Genomic DNA, 12,295 nt, shown 5'->3' with positions numbered 1-12,295 from the left:
ACCTCTGTTGTCCCGTCACGTTGTGAACGTCTTATATATACAAGACTAACATATATCTAGTAAATGCTAGGGCATTCTTGAAGGAACAGGATATTTCTAGAAAGAGGTGGCGTGATACTAGTCACGTGACCTCGCTGACGCAACACTATACTATACTTATGTTGTACTATCAGGCTTGCAAGATTCCGAATGTTTTTGTTACTTAGACGATGTTATAGTGTTTGCTGCAAGTTTTGAAGAAAAATTAGATAGGTTAAGGCATGTATTGGATAGGTTAAGAAAAGCAAACTTAAAGCTTAATCTAAGTAAATGTCAGTTTTTGAAAAATGAGGTAGAATACTTAGGTTATTAATTGACCGCAGACGGTGTAAAACTAGACCCTAAAAAGTTAGAAGTCTGTATAAACTATTCACTACCTAAAACAGTAAAAGATATTCGTGCATTTTTAGGATTTGTAGAATTCTATAGAATATTTATACCACATTTTGCTTTATTAGCAAAATCTCTAACTGAAATAACTAATAAAGAAACAAAATTTCAGTGGACAGATAAAAGACAGGAATCATTCGAAAAACTGAGAGAAGCTTTATTAAAAGCGCCAATCCTAAGCTACCCAGATTTCAGTAAAAAATTTATCTTAAGCACAGATGCTTCAGGTTTAGCTATAGGTGCAGTTTTATCACAGTTAGAAGAAAATGGCAAAGAACACTTTATAGCTTATCAGAGTAGACAGTTAGGAAAAGCTGAAATAAATTACTCAGTTACAGAACAAGAGTGCTTGGCTGTAGTACATGGAATTAAAACCTTCCGTTGCTATCTATACGGCAGAAAGTTTACCATTATTACAGATCATGCACTGTTAAAATGGTTAATGACATTAAAAGACCCCTCTTCTAGATTAGCTAGATGGTCTTTATAACTACAAGATTATGACTTTGAAATAATACATAGACCAGGTAAAAACATTTTAACGTAGATGCTTTAAGTAGAATCAGAGTAGAAAATAACGAAACTATAGAAAAACAAACAATCAATCAGATAAAAGAAGTACAACCTGAACATGAAAACAAATTAGAAGTAATTTCGGACTTAGATCATGCAATTAGTGAGCAAAAGAAAGATCCAGAAATAAATTACTTGCGCAATAAGGTAACGCAAGGAGAAGAAACAGAATACATGTTAGATTCCGATATTTTATGTAGAAAAATTAAGGACAGTAGGTCTTTACAAATAGCCGTATCAGTTAAACTGAGAAAACAAAGGTCATGAAAACATATCATGTCACACCTTTTGCAGCACACTTAGCTTTTGCTAAAACGTATAGTAGAATAAACAGAAAGTTCTTTTGGTTAAACATGCGGAAAGACATTCAGGAGTACTGTGAATCGTGCTTAGAATGTCAGAAACGAAAAACCAGTCGGCATTTGAGGAACGCTCCTTTACAGAAAATGCAGAGTTTAATGACACCTTTCCAGCTAGTAGCTATGGACATATCAGGCCCATTGCCTGCGTTCTACGCAGGAAACAAATACGTGTTATTAATCGCAGAATACTTACCCAGGTTTCCCGAGGCTATATGCTTACCTGATCAGGATGCAGAAACAATAGCTATAGCTTTTGTAAATCACATAATAGCTAAACATGGTATACCCCAATATCTATTAACAGATAGAGGTAGTAACTTCATTTCTAAGTTAATGAAGGAAGTTTGTGAATTCTTATGTGTTAATAAAATCGAAACCACAGCTTATCATCCAGCTGCTAATGGTTTAGTAGAAATATTTAATAGAACTTTGTTAGATATGATCTCTCAATATTGTGAGAAGGATAAAAAAAACTTGGATGAGCAGATTCCCTTGTTATTGTTAGCTTACAGAAGTGCTGAGAACGAGTCAACTCAGGAAAGTCCATTCTTTCTATTGCATGGTAGAGATGTTATCTTACCTATGCAAGAGATATTGGCTCCTAAGAAAAATAGTCGTGCAATAGCTTATGACTATAAGGCAAAATTACTACAGATAATGCAAATAGCATTTGAGTTAGCTAACAAACATTTAACTAAAGCTGCTGAAAGTAGAGAAAAGCAAATAAATAAAAAGGCACAGGTTAGTGATATAAAGTTAGGAGATAAAGTGTTATTATATACCCCAATAGTTAAAAAAGGAAATACTAAAAATTTAGCAAAGTTATGGAAAGGTCCTTTTAGAGTCTTGAAACAGACTAGTCCATTTAATTTTGAAATTCAAGAGATCTATGGAAAGAACAAACAGTTAGTACATGTGAACAGATTAAAGAAGATAAAGATATTATAAGCCTTATCAATACGAGTGTGTAGAACAAGAAACTAAACAAACAGTTAGTACATGTGAACAGGTTAAAGAAGGTAAAGATTATAAGCCTTATCAATACGAGTGTGTAGAACAAGAAACTAAACAAACAGTTAGTACATGTGAACAGGTTAAAGAAGGTAAAGGATTATAAGCCTTATCAATACGAGTGTGTAGAACAAGAAACTAAACAAACAGTTAGTACATGTTAACAGGTTAAAGAAGGTAAAATATTATAAGCCTTATCAATACGAGTGTGTAGAAGAAGAAACTAAACAAACAGAACAAGATAAGGGTATTCGGGAAGAGGCTGATAACTTGAATGAGTTTGGTTCATCTTTTTATGATGAAGAAGAAATAATAGAACCAGAACCAGAAATACCGAGATTAGAAAGAGATGATAACATAATACTAGGTGATAAGTTAATAACAACAGAAGATACCACAGCTAACAATGAGGATAATAACCAAATAACTGAGGATAATATCCCTAGTACCCTATTAATGACACAAGCTGATTTAGTGACCCATGATTATAATCTTAGATCACGAGGTCCTATATCAACTCAACCGGAAGTGACAAAAGAAATGAGTATGATTCAATCCACAAGTAGTCTTACACAAACCTAAGAGCACGTAAATACAGTTAATGCTGTATCTTATGAAGCCAGTGTTATTAATGCTTTTAATAACATGATAGGTTACTTGCAAAGTTGTAAATAAGAAAAATAGAATATAAAATATATCAATATTTGTTATATGATAAAATATTCAGATATTATATAAGTATTATAACTAATCGTATTATTTAGTAGATATATCTTTAGGATTCTTATACTGTTGCTGACGAAGACTGGAACCGGACAGAATGTGAGTATTGTGTCAGTAGAAAATAAGGTAAGTGTAATCTTTGTTGAAGAAGGTAACTTCATATTATCTGGTGATAAATGGATAATTGTGGAAGATATACCGTTTCCACAGTACCTTAGGTTACTGATAAGATCACAAGAAGAGTTGGTATTGTTTGAGAAATCCTTGAATGTAAAAACTCATGTCAGTTTTAGTGAAGAAGGTTCAGATAATGTGACATTATATCACATGAGAAATCAAGGGACATCTATATTACAGTTAGCTAGGATATTACAGGAAGGACTAATTGAAAATTACAAGACCTTCATTAGACAATATTATGACGAGATAGGTGAACTATTACTAGAATTAAAAGATATTCAGGATAGAGTATCTATATCGACAGAACTAGACAGAGACGAGGTTTGATAAATGCAGGTGGAAGTATTCTAAAATTTATATTTGGAACAGCAACCACTGACGATTTACAAGACTTAAATGATAAGGTAGAACAACAGAGACAGGTTTCTAAAGAAATGATTCATTTAATAGGAGAACAAGCAACTATAATAAATTCATTAAATCAGACGATTGAATTACATGACCAAGAAATTAGAAAAGTATCTGAAGCTTTAGTAAATATTACTAATGCATTGATACACACTAGAGTAAGACAAACTGAGTTACATAAAGCAGGAATGGAAATGCTAGTTTTTAACACTGTGATTCAGAACAATCTACAATAGTTATCTTTTACTGTAGGAAGTAGCAGAACAGAGTTAGCTAAGTTAATACAAGCATTATATGTAGCTGCAGATAAAAAGCTGAGTTCTTACTTTTTACCACCAAATAAATTAGAAAGAGTGTTAGACGAAACTGAAAAGAGATTACTTCCATACTTACAGTTTGTAATACCTACTCATAGTGACCAAATTTATATGTATTATACATGGGCTGACATAAAGACAGCCGCTGTTAAGGATACTCTAAGAATGTTTATAGAAATACCATTAAAAACAACTTACAGAATGTTTAAACTGTATAAGATTATATCCTTACCAATAATAATAAATCATTCATTAGCTTTAACTATAGAAAATTATAAACCATACATTGCTTGAAATGACAGAAGAGGATATGTTAAATTGGACCTATTACAGTTTGTGATCCTAACTCAGGTATTTATTCAGTACCTATTATAACTTGTAATTATGTGATATTCACAGGAATTAAAGAATAGAATATCTGAACTATGTGAGAAAAGAATAATTATTCCTAAATCATTATATTTTTATAAAACTAGAACTCCAGGAACTTGGTTATTTAATGTTAAAGATGAACTTACTTTATCAGTTGTATGTCCAAAGTCAAACGTACATCAATTTGATTACCATACTAGGGTAATTAAGTTAAACAATAGTGGTTATCTAAAATTAGCTAGAAACTGTTCAGCTCATGGTCAAGGTATCACCTTACTGTCTAACTTTAGAAGTGAAACTAAATACATAGGGACTAGACTAAATATAAGGATTCCAGAATTACAAGAACTACTAACTAAAAAGGAATTACAGTTAATTCAGAGTATAGATATAGAGACAGATATTAAAGGACTAACAGATTTATTATAGGACACTAAACATTTACCTCTTAGAAAGTCAGGGTTGAGTCTTAAGGATTTCTTAAGGATCAATTACGAGCTACAGCTGGAAACTCAGTGATGATAACCTTATGTTTAGTAGTAATACTAGTAAGCATAATGTTGTATATCAAAATAGATGAATTGGCTTTATTAAAGTTAATGGCATTAGATGGGCTATGTAAAGCTAGACAGAAGAAAAGAACAAGATCAGGCAATAATGATTTGTCTGAATATTCAGAAGCTACTGAAATAGTAGACCAGAATGAGTAGGCCCCATCTAATCAGGGTATAGCTTGATTATTTAGATGATTACAAAATTGATTAGATATAACCAACTGGCGAGGATAGTTGATTATCAAATAATGTTAATAGTCAAAATTGATAGGCAAAATTATTAGGTATAGAAAAAGTTCGAGAAATGACAGAAATTAATAGACAGTGACCAGAAGTAAGAAATAAACAAAGTGACGAAAAAACCAAATGATGAAAACAGACAGTCAGACAGTAACAGCGAGTCCAGAAATAAGCTATGTGGAAGGACAGAAACTTTTATCAACAAAGGACAGATTGCCAGTGTTTGTGATTTGAATGAAGTGCCTGAGAAAGTGCATGGGTTATGTGGTGTGTGAGTGAATATACAAATGTGTTATCGAGATGAGAATGGATCAAGTGGCGTGACTAAATGGTCTTCACAAGAACAATCAGTAATAATGCTTTATGACCATAGGCAACAAGGACAAAGAGTAGCAATAATAGAAGTAGAAGGTTTCTAGGTGAACGGGAACTACTGGATTAAAGAACTAGCTATCAAGGATTGCCATTCCGGGTGGACCGATGTGTTTTGTTCTTGACCACCATTTCTGGAAGATCACCTAAGTATGGAATATCGCCGACACATTGATTGGTGTACGACGTACTTACACGATATTCGATGGAGGGATGGAGATCACTCGTTTATGGATCTCCTTTATATTAAGAACTGTGAAGATTACGTAAAGATTTACACCAAAGAAAGGGAGAAGGCTAGGACACTACAACATCAACTGAGGATCCAGTGTATCGACCTTGTGGAATACGGTTGTCCAGCATATCGACATTTAGACTGTCCTGGAAGGCTGTTTTGCAATTACCATCAGTAGCTACATAAACACTGCGCATACTGGAAGGTGTGCACACTGTATGAGTGATTACCTACTGTGACTGGAACACCTTCCAGAACTTCTGTTGAAATTTATAAATGACACTTATAGTTGTTTAGATCATTAATTTGTGTATTCCTCTTGAGAGTTATTGGAATGTTATTTCTCTAAATATATTAACCACTTTGTATTATGATAATCTAATATGTATTGTATAACCATATAGCTGTGTTTAACAGAGGTAGTATTTGGATGTATCTATCTATGATGTAAGTGTTCATTGATTGAGAGAGAGAAGTAAAGACAATGGTTAGATGATAAAATTTTTCTAAGGGAGGAGGAGTGAAGCAATTGGGTTTTTTTCGAGGGAATTTACAATTGCTTCAACGTTTTTGTAAACAATTAAGAAACGTGGATGATCTAGAAAAACAAGGTTAAGCTATGTAAGAAGCATTGCCTAGAAACGAGATGAGTGTACTAGAACTTGTGACAGTTTGACCTCAACCCTTTAGAACTAGGAAAGCTACAGAAGAGTTTGGTTTAGCGAGCAATATCGGCACTTTGAGGCAATATTACTCACAGCACATGGGTGTAGCAGTACAAGTAAATAGCCCAGGGATTCCCCTAAAGTGTCCAATAGGATCACAGGACTACTTGCAGGTGATGCTGTGTCCTATTTAGATGATCGAGATAATACACAGAAAATTTGCTTTATAAACCCATGTCGGAGACTGAAATGTCAGTTCTCCGGAATTCAGAAAGAGTTCCTCTGGAAGCTGGAAAAGTCACTCTCTTGGGCAACCTGAAGGTTTCTAATGTTATTCGATTTCCGAATACAACACCATTATAAGTAAACTTTACTATCCTCTCTCAGTCAGTTAATACCAATGTTTTATAAAATGTTATGTTGAAATATATCTATGTGTATTAATGAAAGTGTATACTGAAGATATTACAAGTATTTTAATCGAGTTAAAGTCCATTTTATGTTTGTTAGTCATAAACGAAGTTTTGTCTTTATTAACTGTTAGTTAGATGAATTAATGATTAATAAAAGTTATTGTAAGTGTTCACTATTGGCCTGAGACTAATTCTTTAGTCTAACTGTAAGCTACCTCTAGTTAACGGCTTGTGGCTCCACTCGTCACAACAAATCTTCCAATAAATAAATTTGGTGTAACAAGTAGTTTTAATTGAAACTCCAACAATTATGGCCACCAGAGTGCTACTCATTACATTTTTACTCTGGGTTAGCAAAATTCAATTCTTTTTAGTTTTTCAAGGGTCATAATATTTTTCTTCAATGCTATTATATTTCAGTTTTGAGTTTTCCAACGAAATAAGCACTATGTGATATTTTTCTAGTAATTTTGCGTCAAAGAAGAACTTTTTAATTTTTCAAAAAAATTCATATTTTCGCCGAAACAGCCAAGGCTATTATAGCCCATGTTTTGTTTTTTTGTTGTTTTTTTTCGAAATTTTGAAGAAAAAAATTGTTTTTCCTCATATTTCAATACAAGGATGGGTTTGGTATAAGACTTTCAAAATGCATATCCTTTCATCAAAACTCCCAATAGTTATTTCATAATCTGTTATGAAAATTTCGGCTATCTTCGATTTTACCGGGGTTTTTTGTCTTCAGTTATATTGTAAAAAAAGAACAGCTTTAAAAATAAGATTATTCAAACAAAATATGAACATCTAAAAGGCCATGACGTCTTCTTATAAAATAAACTCCACCTTTAGATTGTTTTTACTCTGGGTTAGCCAAAGTTCAATTCTTTTTAGTTTTTCACGGGTCATAATATCTCAATTTTGAGTTTTCCGTGGAAATAAGCACTATCCGATATTTATCTATTAATTTTATGTCAAAAAAGCACTTTTTTACATTTTTCAAAAAAAAAATTCATATTTTCGCTGGAACAGTGTTTTTGCCCAAATTTTGAAAAAAATAATTTTTCTCATATTTCAGTACAATGATGCCCTTGATACAAGACTTTCAAAATGGATAACCTTGCATCAAAACTCCGACTTACTGTTTGACTTTACTATTATTTATAATAGCAATAACTACCATTTACATGAAATTCCATACAATTAAAAATTCTTCTTCAATAGACCTTGAAACTGTCTGACGTCAAGACCACTGTTTGTTAGTAGGTTGTCACATTGTCACTCATACAAATGGTGTGGATGCTGACATCAAGACAGCCATTTGTTAGGAGGTCGCCATGCGGTCATTTATTACTCATGACAAATTTTACCTTGTGTTTGTCTGTACCAAGTAACATTTAAGTTTCTATAAACCAGAAATTATATTTTCATATCTTTCATTGAAACCTTTCCAAATGTACACCTTCAATTATATATCAAGTGATTATTTCCCAAATTTTCTGTAACACGAATTATACAATTCAGTGTTCTTATAACTCAATATACCATGATACATCCTTGAGAAAACTTAATGTACTATAAACGTAATAATTTATAATTTTATTGGATTAGCTTTCATACAAATTGTCTATTTCAACTGAGTATGTAAAATTATATATAGTTTATATATGATAGCAAACAATTATTCAAAAAATTCAGTTTAATTATTTCAGACATCATAATCCCCTTAGCACCTGAGACCAACACACACGAGTGTTAGTGGCACCCTCTAACGGCGAGGCGCGCAATCTGTACCCTAACTACTATGGTAGTTTCAGTCTTCAGTGGATCTTTAAGACAAGGCAATATTGTAAATGGTAGATTTTTTGTTCAGTGGATCTTTAAGACAAGGGATGTTGTAAATGTTGGTTTTGTTCTTCAGCGAGTCTTTAGGACAGGGAATATTGTAAATGTTGGTTTTGTTCTTCACTGGATCTTTAGAACAGAGAATATTGTAAATGATGGTTTTGTTCTTCACAGGGTCTTTAGGAAGTTTTATGAGTGTAACATTGCCAAAAATGTTTAAGATTATAAATTCACTCAACAGAAAATCCAAATAAAAAAAAACTTACGTTAACACATTTAAAAGCTACACCTGTGTTAATATTCTTATGTTGGTAATATTTATTTCTTCTGAAGTCATTGTCCTTTTTGTTGTTGTTGATCAATGAAAAACATGTCACATTCAGACAAATTTGGTCTTGTGATTTTTTGTAGATTGAAGTTATGTTTACCACGTTGTTGATTGACATAAATATTTCGAAGTAGAACATTTTCTGAACTTACACACTGACAACTTTACAAGTACATGTGCCTGTTATAAACAATATTTTAAATCCACAGATTCTACAATAAATCTACATTTTTTGTAAATTATTGTATCAACTAATCAGTTTTGTTATCATGCATTAATAGATTTGGTTCAAAGAAAACCAAATTTTACACAAATCTTATTCTTTATTGTATAGGACCAGGCGTGGCCTGGTGTTTAGTATGTCTGTACTATGAATCCTACGATTTATGATGTGCTCTGTACTTTGGGTTTGTGGGTGATTTATAAGAGTGACTGTCAAATACCACCATTTGGTTAGATATGATTTGGCAAAAGGATTCTTTTAACCAAATGCCATCCCACTCGTCCAGGAGTTCAAAACTAGAGACATCCATCAGCAGATAAAACTTGTGTAGCTTTGCGAGAAAATTCTAAAGCAAACCATAATATGTAACAACTTAGATTTAAATATCTGTTTACAGTAGTTGTCTTAGTGCAACTGAGACACTAAAATGATTTAGTTGCAAAAGTTTCTTTTGAAAATATTTCCCTGACAGTTTTCTCATGACTGACCATTGGTCATCAGTGGTGATGAATATATGTTGGAAGCATTTTACGATATATTTCCGAGTATGTTTGAGGAAATTAGGCAAGATCAGTATGATGATGTATATGGTGACGTCAGATACAACTACACACACACACACACACACACCAGTGTTTCTGTAACCGTTTATTGGTTAAAGTCCTTTTCAAAAGCTTTGATTAACTATTATCGGCCAACCAGGTAGAAATAAAGGCCCATGTTCACCCCTCCAAAGTCGTCGGGTGAATCCTCGTGGTTATTATTCTTCATGTAGCACTGCCAGGTTCCTCCCCACATGTTCACCCGAGCAGACTTACAACGGCTGTCTTTAGCACAGAGCCAGATGCATTCTTCCAAGCTTATCACGTTGGGAACGATTTCAATGTCGTGCCCTCTCAGGATAAGATTTGGGTAAACTAGGGCATGAACTGCAAACAACAAACGAAGCAGAGTATTCGAATTGATCTCCAAGTTTCTCGTGGACATTTTCTATCTTTATATATCAAGATTTTTAATGGCGAAATCTCTACTACTAACTTTTTAGAAAACAAATTCTTGATGATTGAACATTTTTACTCTTCGTTTATAGTAATCCCATTTTAATTAAATGTTTAGGTTTAGTGTTTTTAAGTTTTTGGGGAAATTGTGTAAATTAACTTAACTTTTGCGTAAATCACAGGCCACCTATGACAAATATGACAAACTTGTTTTATATACATTACTCACAAAATGTTGAAAATACCTAACAATATCGTAAGTAAATGTCAGCTATAAATAGAACAAATATTAGAGGTGAACAGATAAACCCACAGACCCTGAATATAGTCCAGAAATAAACCCACTGCCTCCTTCTTGGATGTAACTAAAAGATAAATTCAAATTTCCTTATATTTCAGGGATAAGCCCACTTTCATCTTTCTTGGATGTAACTCGAAAATAAACCAACAGTTCCTGAATACATTCCAGAGAAAAACCCACAGTTCCTAGATATATAACAAAAATAAGCCCAGAGTTTCTGGACTTATTTCAAAGATAAACCCACAGTCCATATATATATATATATATATATATATATATATATATATTCCAGAGATAAACCCATTGTTCCTGGATATAATCCAATAAACTGTGCTTAACCACTGGATTCCCTCTCTCTCTAAACTAGACATATGCAGTAATACATGAACATCAGTATAGTCCTTTTCCGTAAATCAAAGTGTACAGTGATCAAGCTAGACTCCGACACTGCCAGAAGCGCGAGAATTTTGGGCGTTTCAGTATGATATCGATCATGTTTTTTTTTCAAGACACCATCTGGGGATTCGTGGCACGGGCCTCGTATGCCAGTGCCTAGCGAAGCCTCTGGCAAAAACCAACATTATTAAAACAGCCACATGTTTCGGAAAAAAAAAGGCTGAGGAAGTCCAAGTACCGTGTCCTCGGTTGAAACAATGGCTAAAGAAGTCCATGTAATGGTATTCTATGTTGAAACGAAAATAATTGAAGTTCAGATAGAAAAAGATAAAGTTCACTTTCTAAAGAGGGAAGTCACAAATTTCTGTGGATTAAGGATCTATCACTGAAGGTCGTGTGTGGGATATCCCTCCTGTACAATAACAGGAACAACTAGAAGGACTTGATAAATCTAGAAATTTATTTAAATCTATTGATTGTTTGTCCCTTTTGCTTTAGTCTGAAATCCCCCACCACACACACACACACACACTTATATTCTTCTATAATACTTCCACGACAGTTTTAATGCGAGCCAGTATATACCAATGAAATGTACTTTTAGTAATAAGTAATATTATAAACTGAATTTTGAAGGTACGATGGCATATGACTATGTTCCCACTTAAACCTAAAAAAAAATATGTTGTAAAAGTAAATGTATTAATACCACAAAAGTATAAAAAAAAGTAACTGCTATTCATCTCTAAACACGCGAGTGCTATAAAAAAATTGTAATTTACAGTGTTTATTTGTACGTTTTCAAAACGAAATATCGAACGATCTGGTTAGAAAACACACTTACCGTTTCCTTCTTCAAACTCACACATGCACGATGTTCCATCCTTTCCATGTAACCTGACTACACTTGGTGTGCAAGAACAACTTTTCTGGTGATGAAAATAATAATCAAATTAGCATTTGTCAAACTACCTGCCTCCCGATAACTCGGGTTACAATACTCATGGTGGGCACAGCACAGATAACTACTTTGTTGTAGCTTGGCGCTTAACAAAAAACCAAACTACAGTACTGCCTTATTATAACGTTGTGATAACTCCTTTAACAAAAAACCAAACTACAGTACTGCCTTATTATAACGTTGTGATAACTCCTTTAACAAGAAAACCAAACTACAGTACTGCCTTATTATAACGCTGTGATAACTCCTTTAACAAGAAAACCAAACTACAGTACTGCCTTATTATAACGCTGTGATAACTCCTTTAACAAGAAAACCAAACTACAGTACTGCCTTATTATAACGCTGTGATAACTCCTTTAACAAGAAAACCAAACTACAGTACTGCCTTATTA

The 12,295-nt window shown here is 33.2% G+C and overlaps 1 long non-coding RNA gene across 1 annotated transcript in view; it reads right to left on the bottom strand.

Annotated features, from left to right (window-relative positions):
• Window positions 1-9,875: 9,875 nt before the first annotated feature.
• LOC111083600 overlaps window positions 9,876-12,295 on the bottom strand; it is a 9,705-nt gene continuing 7,285 nt past the window's right edge. Inside the window, exons 2-3 of the long non-coding RNA XR_002609126.1 lie at window positions 11,784-11,868; window positions 9,876-10,173 (exon numbers count right to left, since the gene is read on the bottom strand). This is a non-coding gene — a long non-coding RNA (uncharacterized LOC111083600). The remainder of the gene's footprint in view (window positions 10,174-11,783; window positions 11,869-12,295) is intronic.

The sequence above is a fragment of the Limulus polyphemus genome, unplaced genomic scaffold (genome assembly GCF_000517525.1).
Source record: "Limulus polyphemus unplaced genomic scaffold, Limulus_polyphemus-2.1.2 Scaffold10255, whole genome shotgun sequence".
Taxonomy (NCBI): domain Eukaryota; kingdom Metazoa; phylum Arthropoda; class Merostomata; order Xiphosura; family Limulidae; genus Limulus; species Limulus polyphemus.
Note: the sequence above shows the minus strand (reverse complement) of the source record. Positions and strands in the feature narration are given on the sequence as shown.